The 16,224-nt window shown below is 31.7% G+C and overlaps 1 protein-coding gene and 3 non-coding genes across 4 annotated transcripts in view; 2 read left to right on the top strand and 2 right to left on the bottom strand.

The window, feature by feature from the left end:
* LOC109598811 (discoidin domain-containing receptor tyrosine kinase B-like) overlaps window positions 1-16,224 on the bottom strand; it is a 198,896-nt gene that overhangs the window by 135,580 nt on the left and 47,092 nt on the right. The gene's annotated exons all lie outside the window — the stretch shown is intronic.
* Window positions 2,155-2,228, bottom strand: Trnan-guu (transfer RNA asparagine (anticodon GUU)). The gene has a single exon. It is a non-coding gene; the product is annotated as a tRNA-Asn (tRNA).
* On the top strand, window positions 2,384-2,457 carry Trnan-guu (transfer RNA asparagine (anticodon GUU)). The gene has a single exon. It is a non-coding gene; the product is annotated as a tRNA-Asn (tRNA).
* Trnan-guu (transfer RNA asparagine (anticodon GUU)) lies at window positions 3,138-3,211 on the top strand. Its single transcript has one exon. It is a non-coding gene; the product is annotated as a tRNA-Asn (tRNA).

A 16,224-nucleotide genomic window follows, 5' to 3' on the forward strand; every position in this document is an offset into this window, starting at 1 on the left:
GGCCGGTTAATCGTTGAGCTTTTGGGTTGAATTTGTTGTGTTTACGGCGCTCCTCTAATTGTTGTAGTTTGTATATATATACAGGGCATTTGACACTGTTTGCGGTATGTGCCTCCTGGCAGTTAGCGCATTTGGGGGGTTCTTCCCTCGGCTTGGCACAGGTCTTCGTCTCATGTTGGTTGCCGCACTTCAGACACTTAGGATCCCTATTGCAGTTACTAGTGGCATGGCCCCACAGTTGGCATCGATGACACTGTATAATTTGCTTTTCATTTTTCCTTCTCTCCCAGAAAACTCTGGTGTGAAGGATATATCTGCAAGTTGTGTTCAGCCAATCGCAGGTAACTGTAGAATCTGTGACGACCATGAAAAGTGGTCTTTTCGTGGACCTGAGACGATATACCTGGTGTACTATGATGTCGTGGTTTGTTTTTATGTCATTTACTATGGTGTCTGTGTCTGGCTCACCATCCAGCCCCCTTACTACGAACGCGTGTGTTTTTTCGTTGGTATGGGTGTAAGTGTGGAATGCGACTTTCTCTTTTTGTATTTCGTGTAAGTATAATTTGTATTCGAGGTAGTCGTTGATGTATATGTGGGTATTGTTTTTGGTATATTTGATATTATATCCCTTCTTAATAAAGTCATTCAGTTGTGTTTGTAGTGCTTCGTGTTTTGAGGGTTTCCCATCAAGAACTATTGGCGGCGGGGTGGACTTCTTAGATGATTTTCTTGTGTTTGTCTTAGTTTTGTGGGTTTGCGGGTTGTTCTCAGTTGCACTGTCTTCTGTGTCAGTATAATCGGAGTTTCTATTTTTGTGTTTTTTGGTTATGTCGTGCAAAAGTGGAGACAGTCTTTTTCTTTTGTTGAGTAGTACTCCCGTTTCATTTTCGGGTTTGTTCAGTGATTCTAGTTTCTCAAAACGATTATTCAGCATCAGTTTCTCTTCTATGGCGATGCGCTTTGTCATAATCGTTTTTAATGACGTTGTTTTTCTCGGTTTGAGGAATTTATCATTGATGGTGTTTTCTCTAATTTCAGTTTGCGACGGTTCTAGTGGCTTTGTTTGGGTGGTTTCTACTGTTTCAATTGTATCGTAGTCCATAGTAACAGGTGTTTTACTTTTTTGTTCCCCATCGTATTTTGATTTTTGCTTTGGTGGAATTGTTGTGTTGTCATTTATTACTTGTATTTTGTTATTGTTTACATTGTTGATGCGGGATTCCCTAGTTTCTAGTGATCCGTAATTGTTGTGTGTGTTGTTATCGGGGCTGGGACTCGACCTGGTTGCAGGGCGGTGTACCAGAGCCTCAACCTGCATTAGGCACTGGGGTGTGGGTGGTGACATTTGTTTGCTGTTGGAATCCAGACTTGGTTGTACAGATGTGTCAACAGCCTCGGTAGTCACAGATACTGACTCTGAGGAGTTATTCCCCAGGCTTGGGAGGAGGAAGCTTTCTGGTTTGTTGTGTAGGGGCCCTTCAGGGAAAATTTTACTTTTTACCACATTGATAAGGTATTCTCTTTTTGCCACTTGATCCCTCTCATAGTCTGACATATATAGGTCAGACTGGGAAATATTTAATTTTGGGGTTTGTTTGTTTATGTTTGAGCTATCATTCATTTTGCATGGGGACGTGGCGGATGATAAAGATACATTGGTGGACGAAAGTTGGGGGTCGTCTGGTGTTACGCTTTCAGTACAATTGTCTTCCTTACTAAGGGGTGTACTTACGGATTTTGTTTTATTTTTTGAGTAGTATCGTTTTGCTACACCTGTACCTAGGTTTGCGTCATTCCTTCTGCCGCGCCCGGCAATTGTTCGTTTTATTTTGGGCGGCACTATGCAGTCCAACAAAAACACTGAGTGTTCACAGGGGATGAGTCAAGTTTCTCACATCATTAGAACTAAAACTAATTTTAACGGCACACACTAAACTAAAGTAACAATTAACTGAGTCTATTTCTCTATATGTACGTTGAATCTCATTTGGTAGAATTCGACGGTTTTATGCACTTAAAAATCGGTAATTTACAGAGGTCGTCGTTAATGATGTCAACGCTATCGTGGCACGAGACCAAAGCGAAATGTCTTAAATTAAAGTAATCTAACCATTTTTACTTTTCGACAATCTGAGCCATTAAAAAAAATTGCGCCCCCGGGTGGGCTCGAACCACCAACCTTTCGGTTAACAGCCGAACGCGCTAGCCGATTGCGCCACGGAGGCTCTTGCAAAAAACCTAAATAGTGAGTAAAATAAATTAATGGGTAAAGCATATATTATATAACAATTTCAATTTATGACACCTATAATAATATATTTTAATTTAACGTTTATTACATTAGTCATTTCAGCTATGAAAAAAAAGCTGGTTGACGCAAGCCTCCGTGGCGCAATTGGCTAGCGCGTTCGGCTGTTAACCGAAAGGTTGGTGGTTCGAGCCCACCCGGGGGCGTTATATTTTTTAAACAATATTTTTTTGTGTTATTATTTATTGATGTTCCACTGAAACTTTCCAGATTTATATTATGTTAAAATTGGCCAAGAAAGCTTATTATTGTTTCTCAAAAAATATGAGCAACAACTACTCTATAATATGCCCTTTTAAACTTGTAGATTTTGACAATAATAATAATTAATGAATGGGGCATAGTTTAGCTTAACTAAAATTAATTTTAAATGTTATTAATTTAATTTTATATTTAGAAGAAAAATTAATACTTATTTGCTTATTAAACAGTCGAACTTTGACTTATCATAAGAAAAATTAGAATTATCAGTACGTTGAGTCATCAAATAAACTACAAAATAAATACAAGTCCAGTAGTGGAAATCGTAAGCCATATCTGAGAAACTATTAATTGAACACGTGTAGTGAAAAATGTAAAAATAAAAATGACTCTGTTTCTGGGATGGCCGAAAAGGAGCACTAATTACAAAAATTTTTTCAAAAGTACCAAATAAATTGGCACCTATTCTATCTTGCAGATTTTTATGTTGGGACTTAAATATAATAACCTTCAAATATTTCTGAATAAAACAATTTTTTTTAATAAAACAGAGATAAGAAAAATATCTACATATTTATTATATGATTGTAATTTAAATTTCTATCTTTTCAGGTTTTCAACAAGAGCCTCCGTGGCGCAATTGGCTAGCGCGTTCGGCTGTTAACCGAAAGGTTGGTGGTTCGAGCCCACCCGGGGGCGTCACCTTTTTTAACGTCTACAACAAATTATTAATTTTAAAGGCTGGATTTATTTTTATTTTTTGTTACTAGTTAGACCTTTTAAAATTATTTTTTATTATATTTTTGGAAAACATCTAATGAATGGCATTTTTTGTTAAAATAGAATTTAGGGCTTCTTTGGAAGTTTAACCAATTTATTCATTCATTTCGACAGAATAAAAAAACTATTACATCTAATTAACAGATTAAAAGCTTTCAAGGATTTCATATTAAATGTACTCGCGTATACTTTTATGAAAAATTCTTTCAGTCTTTCAACAATTTTCCGCATGGCAAAATTACATTAGAAAATTTCAGTTACTTATAAAACCGTCGCGTGTGTTATGAATGCAAAGGCCGCGGCCCTTTGATGTCGGAAAATATATTACGGAATTAAAAATTTAAAAATAAAGACCGTGCCGGCGCGGGGGACCAATTTGCCCGCAACGTTAAGCGCTTTTCCTTACCTTAGTTAAAACTTTTTTAATAGAGAATTGTTTGTTCTTTCTTCTTACATTATGCAAACATGACCCGTTAGTTCGCGAACTTTTTATTACCATTTTTCAATATAATCCAATCTCATGAAATCTTAATTTCCGGAACACGAACGGAAAAAGGTCGCACACTTCAATTTATGTAAGTTACGTGTTTGAATTTATAATTTGTAATGTGTGCAAGGAGATTGTGCCGTTTTGGACTCGGCCTAAGTGCCCAACAATCAGTAAAAAATATTAGTCTGGCACGTGATAAATAATGGGAACCTTAATGGTGGGCGTTACATTTTGGACATTTTATGTCGTGCCATATACCCCTTTTATAGGTCCAATTTTTTCTACTAATGCATGATGTTATGCATTAACTCATACGGCCCATGTTGTCCGAAATTATCCTGCTGACATTCGGATTAATGCGGCCTGACCAGGTCACAGTCCAGATCTTACCTCAATGAATATATCTGGGACATTCTTGGTAGACAATTAATGTGAATTGTCTTCTACTCGAAATTTGGGAGAATTTGGACAAAAATGAAATTAGAACCCAGATTTTGAGTATAATCAGAAGACTTGAGGCTTTAAGTTGAAATTTTTATTTTTTATAAATATCAAATTTTTAATTTATTTATAAAAACAATATTTTTTAATTTTTTTTGTAACAATTATAAATTTTTAAATAAATATATAGGTGTACACGCTTGTGTTTCCCGTTTTCATTGATGTGGTGCATTAATTTCTTGGAACGGCGTAGTTTTTTTTTTGAAGTTTAATATGTTAAAATTAAATCTTGACTCAAAAAAGTATATAAGTTTAAAAGTTAAATACAAAAATTGTAGCCAAAATGTCTTTTATAATTTAATTTAACCTTAAACTTAAATATTTTTTAAAACTTAAGTAACAACAGCAAAAACTCCTTCAAAAAGTTTACTTAAGCTGCAAATTATATTTTGCGGAACTGAGCAATTTGTATCGAAACCCGCCATTCTCACACGAACCCAATGAACGTCTAGCTAACGTCGCGAGTGCATTAATTAAATTAGATTTTCGCCCGACAACAAATTTCATACCTGCACTAAAGTTTATGCACGCCAAACGTCATAAAACATTTTCGTTTTGCAGTCCGCGATAAAACCGCCCCATGTTTCGTCTGCACACTCGCACAATCGCAATTGTATCTAATACGCGCGGCAATAAAATTAATTAAAGCGGAATTTTGGCACGAGATTAATAATTTTAATTTGCAGCCGGAGCTTCATCTTTTGGCGCCGGATTAATTTTCATGGAGTTCGTATGCCGTATCAATTTGTCTTAACGCGATGTCCTCGCGTGCAAATTTATTTTGTTTAATTTGCAAAATAAATACGGAGACGGACGCCGGAGGATTTTTAATTAATCTAACGGCCCGCTATCGGCCCAAAGAACGCGGGGGTGATTAATGATTCGTTTTAGCGGCGGTGTTAATCAGTGGGTTAATGTAAAAAACGTGCGAACCTCGCTTTTGGATAAGCAGAAATTAATTAGACGCTTTATGGTAATCGTTCATATTTATTCAACATTATTTTTTAATATTATATATATAGTACGTACAACTTTTTAACAACTTAGCACATAATATTTAAGGGTAATACATTATCTATAAAAGGGCGTCGCCGGTATAACATTCCATTTGCGGCAAACGTAGTTTGTTTGGCGAACCTTTGTTGAGGAAATTGTTACGCCACCAGTTGAAACTCGCATATTATTTACACGCGTAACTTTATTAGCCAAACAAACATGTTATTTGTCGGATTCCTCTATTGTGCTGCATTCGTCGCTGCACAAAGAGCCGGAGAATAACACCGAATATGCGGAAAAATCTTTCGCTTCCTGCGCTTGAAAGAACCTTTGTGCTCCGGTAAATGCCACATACTTTGTGAATAATTAGTCCGAATATGAACTGGTGCATCTGAGGTTGTGCCTGATTCAAATTTTGACTGATTGTTGGGAACTCACATGTTCACTCAATTTCTACATATGCATTACAAATTCTAAATTCAAGCACATAATTCACATAAACTCAGGCTAGATTTTATTAAAAAAATTGAAATGTTTCAAAATATATAATATCGATTAAAATTATACAAAAAGTTCATTCGAATATTATTTTTAATTACAAGTTCCACTATCTAATTGAATTATAAAAAATTATCTTTAACTTAACTTAATTTAATTATATACATGATGTTTTCATTTTTGTAACTAATTTAATCAAGAAAAAAATTGAGAATAATATGTAATGTAAAAATAAATAAGTTTTTACAGCAATTATTCAATTAAACTTAATAAAAATAATGGATGAATATCTAGTATAATAAGTATTTTATATGATTTTAATGAATAAAAATATATTTTAGGGGATTTTAATTAAGATAATTTCAATTTTTTAACTATTTTTATCAAAATTTTAGAGGATTTCACTTATAAAATTTCATTGTTGTAATTTTATCAGGAAAAAATTGAAAAAATATATAAAAAATAAATTAATAAATAAAATAATAATTGTGAATTACTAAGTACTTAAGCATCAAGTTAATACAAATATTTCGACGTCAAAGTTAGATATCTAACATAATCCAATTAGATATTAGAATTTTTGCAGTAATTCTTGAATTAAACTTAACAAAGTATATTTTAGGGGATTTCATTTATAATTTCATTTTTTAGCTATTTTTATCAGAAAAAATAATAAAAAATATACACTTACTTATCAAGTTACCATAAACATTTCGACGTCAAAGTCAAATTTTTATAAATAGTCTTATTAGATATTGGTGTTTTTCTACAATTATTGAATTGAACTTAAATAAAATAACATATTCGCTAAATTAATATTTTCTTTATATTTTATGTGATATTAATGGATTTCACTTATGATAATTTCATTTTTTCACTATTTTTATCAGAAAAAATAAAAAATATATTAAATATAAAAATAGATACACTTATGCATCAAGTTACCATAAATATTTCGACGTCAAGGTTAAATTTTAATAAATAATCTTATTATTTGTGTTTTTCTGTAATTATTGAATTGAACTTGAAAAATGTATTCGATAAATTATTAGAGTTTTCACTTATGATCATTATATTTTTTACTAATATTATCAGAAAAAAAAGATAAAAAATATATTAAATATAAAAATAAATATACAATGAAAAAAATTAAATAAATAGACTGTATGTAAAAATAAATTAAAAAATAAAATATATTTGTGAATGATTCATTTAAGCATTAAGTTATATTTTGCTTACAGGATTGAACTAGAAGTACTAGAAGAATGAATATCTACAGTATTTTTATGACATTAATGAATATATCTTTTAGGGATTTCATTAAAATTCAAATAAAATATCTTTAATAGTAATCTATTTCAGTTCATTTAGTCAAATTTTGATAAACCAATTTGACACTGACAGAATGACTTTATAGAATGTAATTGTATAGATAATGAAAATCGTTATCGTTCATGCACCTACACAGCCCGGTCGTTGGACTCAAAGACACTGATTTATTATAGTATGCAAAAACCCTTTGAAACCAACAAAATTTTCACGAACCAATGAACTAACCAATCGATTACCGTCATCGGAAAACTGTGCCGAATGCGACCGGAATATAAATCAAAGCGTGGAGAGTTGCTTTCGCGAATATTAGCGACCGGATGAATTCCGATTCCTATCGGGAGGTTTTTCATTACGCGGAAACTTTTTGAAACACACCATTAATAAGATGCACATTAGCCCGTTCCAATCAATCAAACCGTGGATAACGTCGAAAGAATCCCCCCTGAACGTACGCACAGTTGGAACCCTAGGTGGGAAATTGTGGAGGTGTGAGACGAATTAAAATTCCATCTAACTGTGGCAACTAAAGTTCCGACGTCTGGAGAGCCTAAAGTAATAGTCACTAAATCCATTATAGTTTGCCGAGTAGTTTTAACCGCCTTCAAAGTCTTCAAAACGTTGTTTTCCAGACGAAGAATTATTTCTAACCACCGTGCATCGACATCAATCACAAAGATCGGATATGATTCGGGCGATTCCTCCACCGACTTGTGCGCCCGCGATTCCCATTACCAACTTCACGGCGACTTTTTTCTCTTTTACGTTCACTTCCGACTGATGGCCGTAAAGATTGGTTTAACATTAATTGAGGACATGCTCCGTCGCAGGCGTCATCCATCAATAATGAGTTGTCGAATAAAAGTTTTATTGAGTTTAAGGGTCGGATTTTATAACTGCTTAAAAATTCATCGTTGTCGAAATTGTTGGATATCTTTGGCTCGCACATGTATCGGATTATTCCATTAACGACGCATTAAAATTTGACGTGCCACTCTATTAAATATATTATGGCGACAAAACTGTCCCCCCCAAAAGCCGGCACCGGAATTTATTTACTATCCAAACACGGTCGAGTGGATAAAACCCTTATTCCTACGTTCCATTATTTTTCACTAGGTGTTTATATAGCGGAAAGATGGAGTTCGATTGTTATTCCGCGGCGGCGTTTTAACAGGCGGATCCAATCATCCGGGTTATTCTCTTAATGACGCAACTTGGATGGAATCCTCCGGTGGCCTCCGGTCCAGATCGACGACGGGACTTTACGACGTACTAAAGCGGAGCTTGATTTTATTTACTTCCGCGTGCCCGACACTCTTGTGAAATATAATAATAACACGAGAACTTCTTTCGTTCGCAATATTTTTAAAGCTACAACAAATTTTTATTATTATCTAGGTGTTTTCTTCAAATTTTATTGAAACGAATAATTCACACATTACACTTGTTCATACTTTTCTATAATAGAATTTTCCGAATAGTTTGAAATTATTAATATTTGTTTTTTGGAAATATAAAACGGAAAGTGTTATATCAAATAAAATAAATAAAATCATTTTTAATTCAAATTAAAACAATATTTGCCTCTATATCAAGTTTTCCAAAAACTATAATTTATAATAAATTAAATTATCCGTAGTTAAGATATAATTTGTGATATATATATAATTATCCCTAGTTAAGATATAAACTTCGAGATAGTGTATAACTTTTTATATCAAATATAAATTTGCTTTTAACGTGCCCAAATAAATTAAGTTTTCCAAAAATATATTATTTGTGATATATTGAATTATCCTTAATTAAGATATAATATTTCTGGCAAATTCCGAGATAACGTATTTAACTTTTATATACCAAATATAATAATTGAATTTGGCTTCAAAATGTCCAAAAAATGAAATTTTCCAAAAATATATAAATTGTGATTTATTAAATTATCCCCAGTTAATGATATTTTTGATATATTTCGAGCTAATGTATAAATTTTTATATGAAATATAAACCATAATCGAATTTGATATAAAAATGTTTCAAAACATCAAGTTTTCTAAAAATATATAATTTGTGATATATTAAATTATACCTTTTTAATTTGTTTTTAAAATGTTAAAATTAAGTTTTCTAAAAATATATTATTAGTAATATATTGAATTATCCCTAGTTAAGATATAATGATATTTCTGGTAAATTTTGGGATAATGTGTATAACTTTTTTATATTGTATATAATTGAACTAATCTTTAAAGTGTACAATATATCAAGTTTTCTAAAAATATATAATTTGTGATATATTAAATTATCTCTAGTTAAGATATAATCATATTTTTATACATTTCTAAATAATGTGCATAACTTTTTTATATCATAAAATTTTCAAAACATTAAGTTTTTTAAAAATGTATAATTTGTGATATATTATATTATACATTTTTAATATCATATGTAATTGAATTTGCCTTTAAAATATCCAAAAAATTAAGTTTTCTAAAAATATATTATTAGTGATATATTAGTGAGTTATCCCTAGTTAAGATATAATGATATTTTTGGTAAATTTCGGGATAATGTGTATAACTTTTTTATATCATATATGAACCATAATTGAACTAGTCTTTAAAATGTCTAAAAAAATCAAGTTTTCCAAAAATATATAATTTGTGATATATTAAATTATCCCTTTTTAAGATGTAATGATTTTTTGGTAAATTTCGAGGTAACGTATATAACTTTTTTATATCAAATATAAACCATAATAAAATTTAATTTAAAATGTACAAAATATCTAGTTTTATCATATATAATCCATAATTGAATTTGACCTAAAAATGTTCAAAACATTAAGTTTTCTAAGAATATATGATTTGTGATTAAATTACGAAATTAAATTAATTAAGATATATTGAGTTAAGATATATAAGATTAAGATATATAAGGACAATTATTATTGCTGACCATAAAAAAGAGCTTCTGGTACTTTTTCAAATATAAACTTTTAATTGTAATATTAAAAATTGGTTTTAGGTATATTGTGCTGCAAATTTGTCAAAACAAGTAATTTTCTTTGACCTGAACAAATATGTTGTCTATCACACAATGAAGCAATGAGCCGAAAAACCTTGTGTTCCTCTCGCGTGTCGATTTTATGGGTAATTAGTCCAGAAACGAATGCAACGTTTCATTCTAAATTTCAAATTAATTGAACGCTTTGAAACACGAACAAAGCTTCTTCAAAACACATAATTCCACGAATCCGAATATGACTCTCATAAATGGGTCACTTTACCGAAACAGTTTCAGTTATTCTCAAAGAACTTTACACTACAAAACAGAAGCGCCAGTAACGATTTCCAAGCTTTCCTACTACTGGCAACGTTATTTTCCGGGTACAAACGTCACGAACGTTCCAAGTGCATTACCGGCTAACAAAGCAACAAAATAATTAGCGCCTTTGAAATATTACCGAACTAATTGCGCAATTAATCGCTCAGTTAAATTCGGCACGAATATGGTGTTTGTTGCCACAGACAGGCGCGGGCCGCCGGCAGAACGGGTCCAGAAAACTGGAACGAGACGTACACGGAAACTATCCATCAGTTGTTGCGTCGGAATAACAAACTTTAAGACAATATTGTTGTTGTAATTAAAAGTTTGCGGACGAAACCGGGAGGCCTTGGGGATGTGGACTCGTGCAACCGAGGTAATTATAACACCTCAACTTTTGCATCGAGTGTTTTTGTTTGATGGAATAATTTTCAGTGGAGTGTAAACGTAACTGTTTTTAATTTTGAGCAATCCCTAATGAATAAAATGGAATGTATCGTTTCTTGCTTGTAGTGCAACTAAAAGCATGAGAATAAAATTATTTTCTGATACCTACATCAAAAAGGGCTTATTTATTCCTTTGTGCTGGTGGTAAATATATACTTTGAAGTGTTCCTAATACATAATTGTTTGTTTTTTAGGTGCTTCTTTGACCATATTAAATATATATTTTACAACAAAATTAGTAGGAAAACGACACAAGTATAAAATATATTTTTGATGTTATAATTAAATGATGTGTACAAACTGTACTGATGATCATACTGGAAGTTTGAGTACCAAAAAAGCCTTTAATCTTGACCAAAAAAATGGAACAAATCTTAAATGTACATCAGAATTAATAAGAAACACAATAAAAAAATACAAAGTTTATGTATAAAGTACATTTACCTCATTCAAAGAATCCAAAAAATATCGATGCAGCATAATCAAATGAGATGATGAAATGAAATGATAAAGAAAATTGTAAAGGAACAAGTAACTTGATAGAAACAACAATAAAAAATCAGACATTATGGTATTAATTGAAGTTTGAGTACCAATAGAGCTTTTAAACGTGACCAAACAAATGAAATGGTAAAAAATAGAAATAATATAAAGAGTAATTATAACACCTCTGTTGGTTGCAACGAGTATTATTCGATGGCATAACTTTCGGTCGTGAGTCTAAATATAACTGTTTTTAATTTCGAGCAATCCCTAATGAATAAAATGGAATTACAGCGTTTTTTGCAACGCAGTGTAACTAAAAGCATTACGAGCTGCGAATAAATTATTTCCTGATACTTGCATCAAAAGGTGCTTCTTTATTCCCGGGTGCTGGTGATGAATATTCACTTTGAAGTGTTCATAATACATAACTCACGATTTTTTTTTGTGCTCCTTTGACGATGTTAAATAAATATTTTGCTTTTATTCGTTTTTTTTTATGTTTCAGATGACACGGAGACGGAGTTTTATGGAAATTTCCTCTTAATTCCGGAATGCAAACGAAAGATCGTAAAAATATTAGACGGTGTGTTTCTGGGGGGGAGCGTCCAATGCATAAACATAAAAGCGACATAAAAGAAATCGAATAATTACCAGACGGGATCAGGAACACTTTCATTATCACTGAAAATTACACTTTTATTCGTTTGTTTTTTCATAATTTTGAGTGACTCCGGTTCGCGGAAAACAAATTGTTAATTAACAAAAGGACGTGGAGGATAATCCCCCCGAAGGATACACACGAACGAGACTAAGAGAACTACAAAAATTGCGGTTCTAGTTAACGGCCCTGTAAATTTTAATGAGTGCAGTAACAAGCTTATAAACAAACCGAAAATTGTTTTGTCTAGAAACCAACGTAGGAACTGGTATAATGAAACGATTCCGAATAAATCCTAAAAGAACAACAAAAGAAATGAAAAACTACAAAAAATCACGTGATGTAAGTATATGATACATCTGTTGGGTTAGTAGAAGTTTGAGTACCAAAGAAATCTTTAGAAATAACTAAGTAAATGAAAAAATCAAATGATTCTGATCCAATCCAAAATAAAACAAAAAATTAATGGAAATAGCAAAATCATAAAATGTTTTTGTGGAATTCATAGAAGCTTGAGTACCCAGAAGTCTTTAAATATAATAAAATAAATGGATTAATGATATAACAATAAAAAAGTCACATAATATAAATAAAAACTATACTTGTGGCATTAATAGATGTTAAATGGTAAATAAAGGAGGTACAAGAAAATTGATACATAATCGTTAAATAAGTTAAATATAAAATTATATTTGTAGTGTTAATTTCTATTAACACTACAAATAGAGTACAATAATCAAGCTATTACCAAATCAAAAGAGAACACGATAATTAATATAATTTGTAGTATTGATAGAAGCATAAGTACCAAATGATTCTGAGAAAATTGTAGAGGTACAAGAAAATATATTAAAAATATCACATATTTTAACTAAATATGTGTGTGGTATATAATACAAGTTTGAGCACACAAGAAGTCTTTAAACATAATCAAATAAATGAAGTAATCAGACGATTATGCAGCAATCCAAAAAGAACAAAAACATTAATATAGACAGTAATAAAAAAATCTATATATAAAATATGTTTATGCTCTAGATAGAAGATTGAGTACCACAGAAGCCTTTAAACATAATCAAATAAATGAAATATTAACACATAAATTAAGGACAATATATATTTAAGGTATTAATAGAAATTTGAGAATCAAAGAATAGCAATAAAAAATGATGAAATATACTTGTGGAATTGATAAAAGCTTGAATACCCACATTTAAATATGACCAAATAAATGATGCAAGTTTAAATCGTTTGTAGTGTTGATATACATGCAAATTTTTAAACGTGTTTAAATAAATGTGTTGAAAAGCAATTTGCAAATTAAAGGCCGGGATTTCTGGGCGTCTCACCTCTCGACACATCATAGTTCCATTTTGCATGCCCATTAACCGATCCATATTCATGACCGTCGCCGATTTCATTTTAATTTCAGATTGATTTTCTAATGGGCAAGAGGACCGTCTGGGAGGAAGTTAATTTATTTAACGGCTAGTTTCCCGGTCGGATGCAGTTATGCAAATCTTTTACCCACGGAATTATTCACCGTGTTAACACATTTTAACCGGATAAAACAATAATGGAACGATGAAAGTTTCAAGGAGTTTCGGGCCGTGCGTTAATTAGTGTTAAATAAATTAAGTTGTAACCCGGTTAAAAATGGAAAACCAAAACAAAAAATTCCCAGGACGGGGCGCGTTGTTTGCCCCAACCAAATAAATTCCGACATTTCACTTTCAAATTACGAAACTTCCACTTTCTTTATCCGAAACTTTTAATTGAATATATTTGCCGAAAAGTTCCGTCCAACCTATAAATTATGCCCGGGTTTATTTTCGGACCCCCCGACTCAAAATCGCTTGAATTAAATGTGGCGACAAAAAGTTATTATTTGAAATCTGCACCTCTTATTAAATTGGCGGATTTACACAAGTCGTTCTCATCCCTTATTCATTATTCGTGCTTAAACAATTTCGGCCGTGAAATAAATCTAAAGTAAACGTGCCCGGGATGATTATCAGCGGTGAATTTTAATATTTGAACTTGGATTTTTTGTTGGTCGGTGATCAAATGAAACTGTTAAACAGACGTTAAAACTTTGGAAGAGGTACGAATTTTCGAACGGCCCGAGGCTAAATGTATCTCGCATGTTTCGCTCGTGCTACCGGGCACATCTCAAGTTTAATTCACGGAAAATTGGCTGTTTGTTCCTCGGAAGAACTAACGTTTCGCTAATAATATGTTATCCAGTTTTCAATTAATATTAAGTGTAATCCAATTGTAGACTCGCGTCTCTAATTGAATGTTCCAGCATGTTATTCGCTTCTTTAAGACTTAAGCTACGTATGGTAAATTTACGGAAGAGTTAGTTTAAAGTTCAAAAATAAACTGTGCCAAAACGGGCGTTCCGGGAAATAGTGGTATGCAAAATAAGCACCGTTTATAGTTATTTGTTGTTGTGGAAGCCGTATAAATTTTATGCCAGTTCAGATTTATTCTGGGCCAAGCAATCTTCCGACAATGTTGTAGTTATATTGAAAAGTTTCCGGTGTTAATGGCACTGATCCACCGACCGAATATATCGCATCGATTTTCCGGTTGACACTCGGGAAGAGCATAAACCGCCATAATAAACAGCAATTATTATTTCTGAACGATAAAAAACCTTTTACCATTTAATGTTCCCATATTAAATTCCAATATAATTTTAGTAACGCGGGCTGTTTTCGCGGCAGACGCATTAAACGGTTTTTCCGCGGAATTGTTACTTTGTATAACAGGTAAAGTGGAATTTCCTATAAAGTTTAATGCATTGAAAAGTACCACCACTAACAGTAATTGTTACTTACAATGTGCTCTATTCCACAATTGCATTCTGTATGTTTTACCTGTGCTTTATTACTTCTTGAATAAATTACAATTTCTACTTTGTTTGTTCTACATTCATTTGAAATTTATTATGTTTTAGAGTTAATTATCATAAAACTGTGAAGACTCTTTTGTGCAGACATCACGCGAAAATTGCTTCACGGATTTTCAAGAAACTGAGCATAGGGATTACTTATTCTCTGGGGCAGCACTTAAGATACTTTTTATCGCAGAAAAGAAAAATCAATATATAAAATAATGTAAAAACTACTATAAAAATTAATCTGTTGATAAGTGACATCTATTGTCCAATAGCAAAACTTTTATGATAAATATGCTTTGACATATTATACATATTTCATTTAAGAACTATTTCAGATCCATCCAACAGTTTTCCATTAATAACATTGTATACGACTAATCTAGAATTAGCTTTGTTTTAAAATTAATTATGATAAAAATGCAGAAAATTGCAGACATCATATGAGAAGTATTTGATTTTTTAGAAACTGGGTATATTCTGGGTCGGCATTTAGGACACCTTTTATCACAAAAAATAAATATGAATGTACAAAAAAAAAATCAAAAATTTTTACCAGATCAAAAATTAATTTTGATAATAATTTTGATAATTTAAGTTGAGACTGCTTACAATTGTGCATTATGGGTACCTAACAGTTTTCCACTAATAACATTAGATGTGACTAAACTAGAATTAGTTTTGTTTTAGAATCAATTGATAAAACTGTAGAGTACAGAATTGTCTGTATGTGTTGGCTTGGTGTGAAAAATACTTGACAGATTCCCAAAAAACTGGACATAGATGTTTCTTATATTCTGTATCAGAATTTAATATTTTCTTTAACTTAGAATGAATTTCCTGAAATTATGGCTTGAAATTGAATAATCGAACGCTAATTTCAAATGTTCAAACAACAGTTTTCTATTAATAGCATTGTACTTGACTAATCCCGAAATTATTTTGTTTTAGTATTAATTGTGATAAAACTGTCGAGAATTGTCTGTATGTGCGCGCATTACATGAAAATTACTTAACCTATTTTTACGAAACTAGGCATATAGATTATTAAATTAATTAAACTGTCCATTAGCGACATCTATTATCCGGCAGCAAAACTTTAATAAATATGATAAATTAAATACTATAATGGATACAAAGGGCAAAATTGGATTTGCCTAAAATGCATTATGGGTTGAAATTGAATAAACGGTAGCTAATTTCAAATGCCCACAGGTATAATAAAGAACAATTTCAGACCCATCCAACAGTTTTCCATTAATACATTGAATGGACCAATTAAATTAATTCGACTG

Source organism: Aethina tumida, chromosome 2, assembly GCF_024364675.1.
Source record: "Aethina tumida isolate Nest 87 chromosome 2, icAetTumi1.1, whole genome shotgun sequence".
Lineage (NCBI taxonomy): Eukaryota > Metazoa > Arthropoda > Insecta > Coleoptera > Nitidulidae > Aethina > Aethina tumida.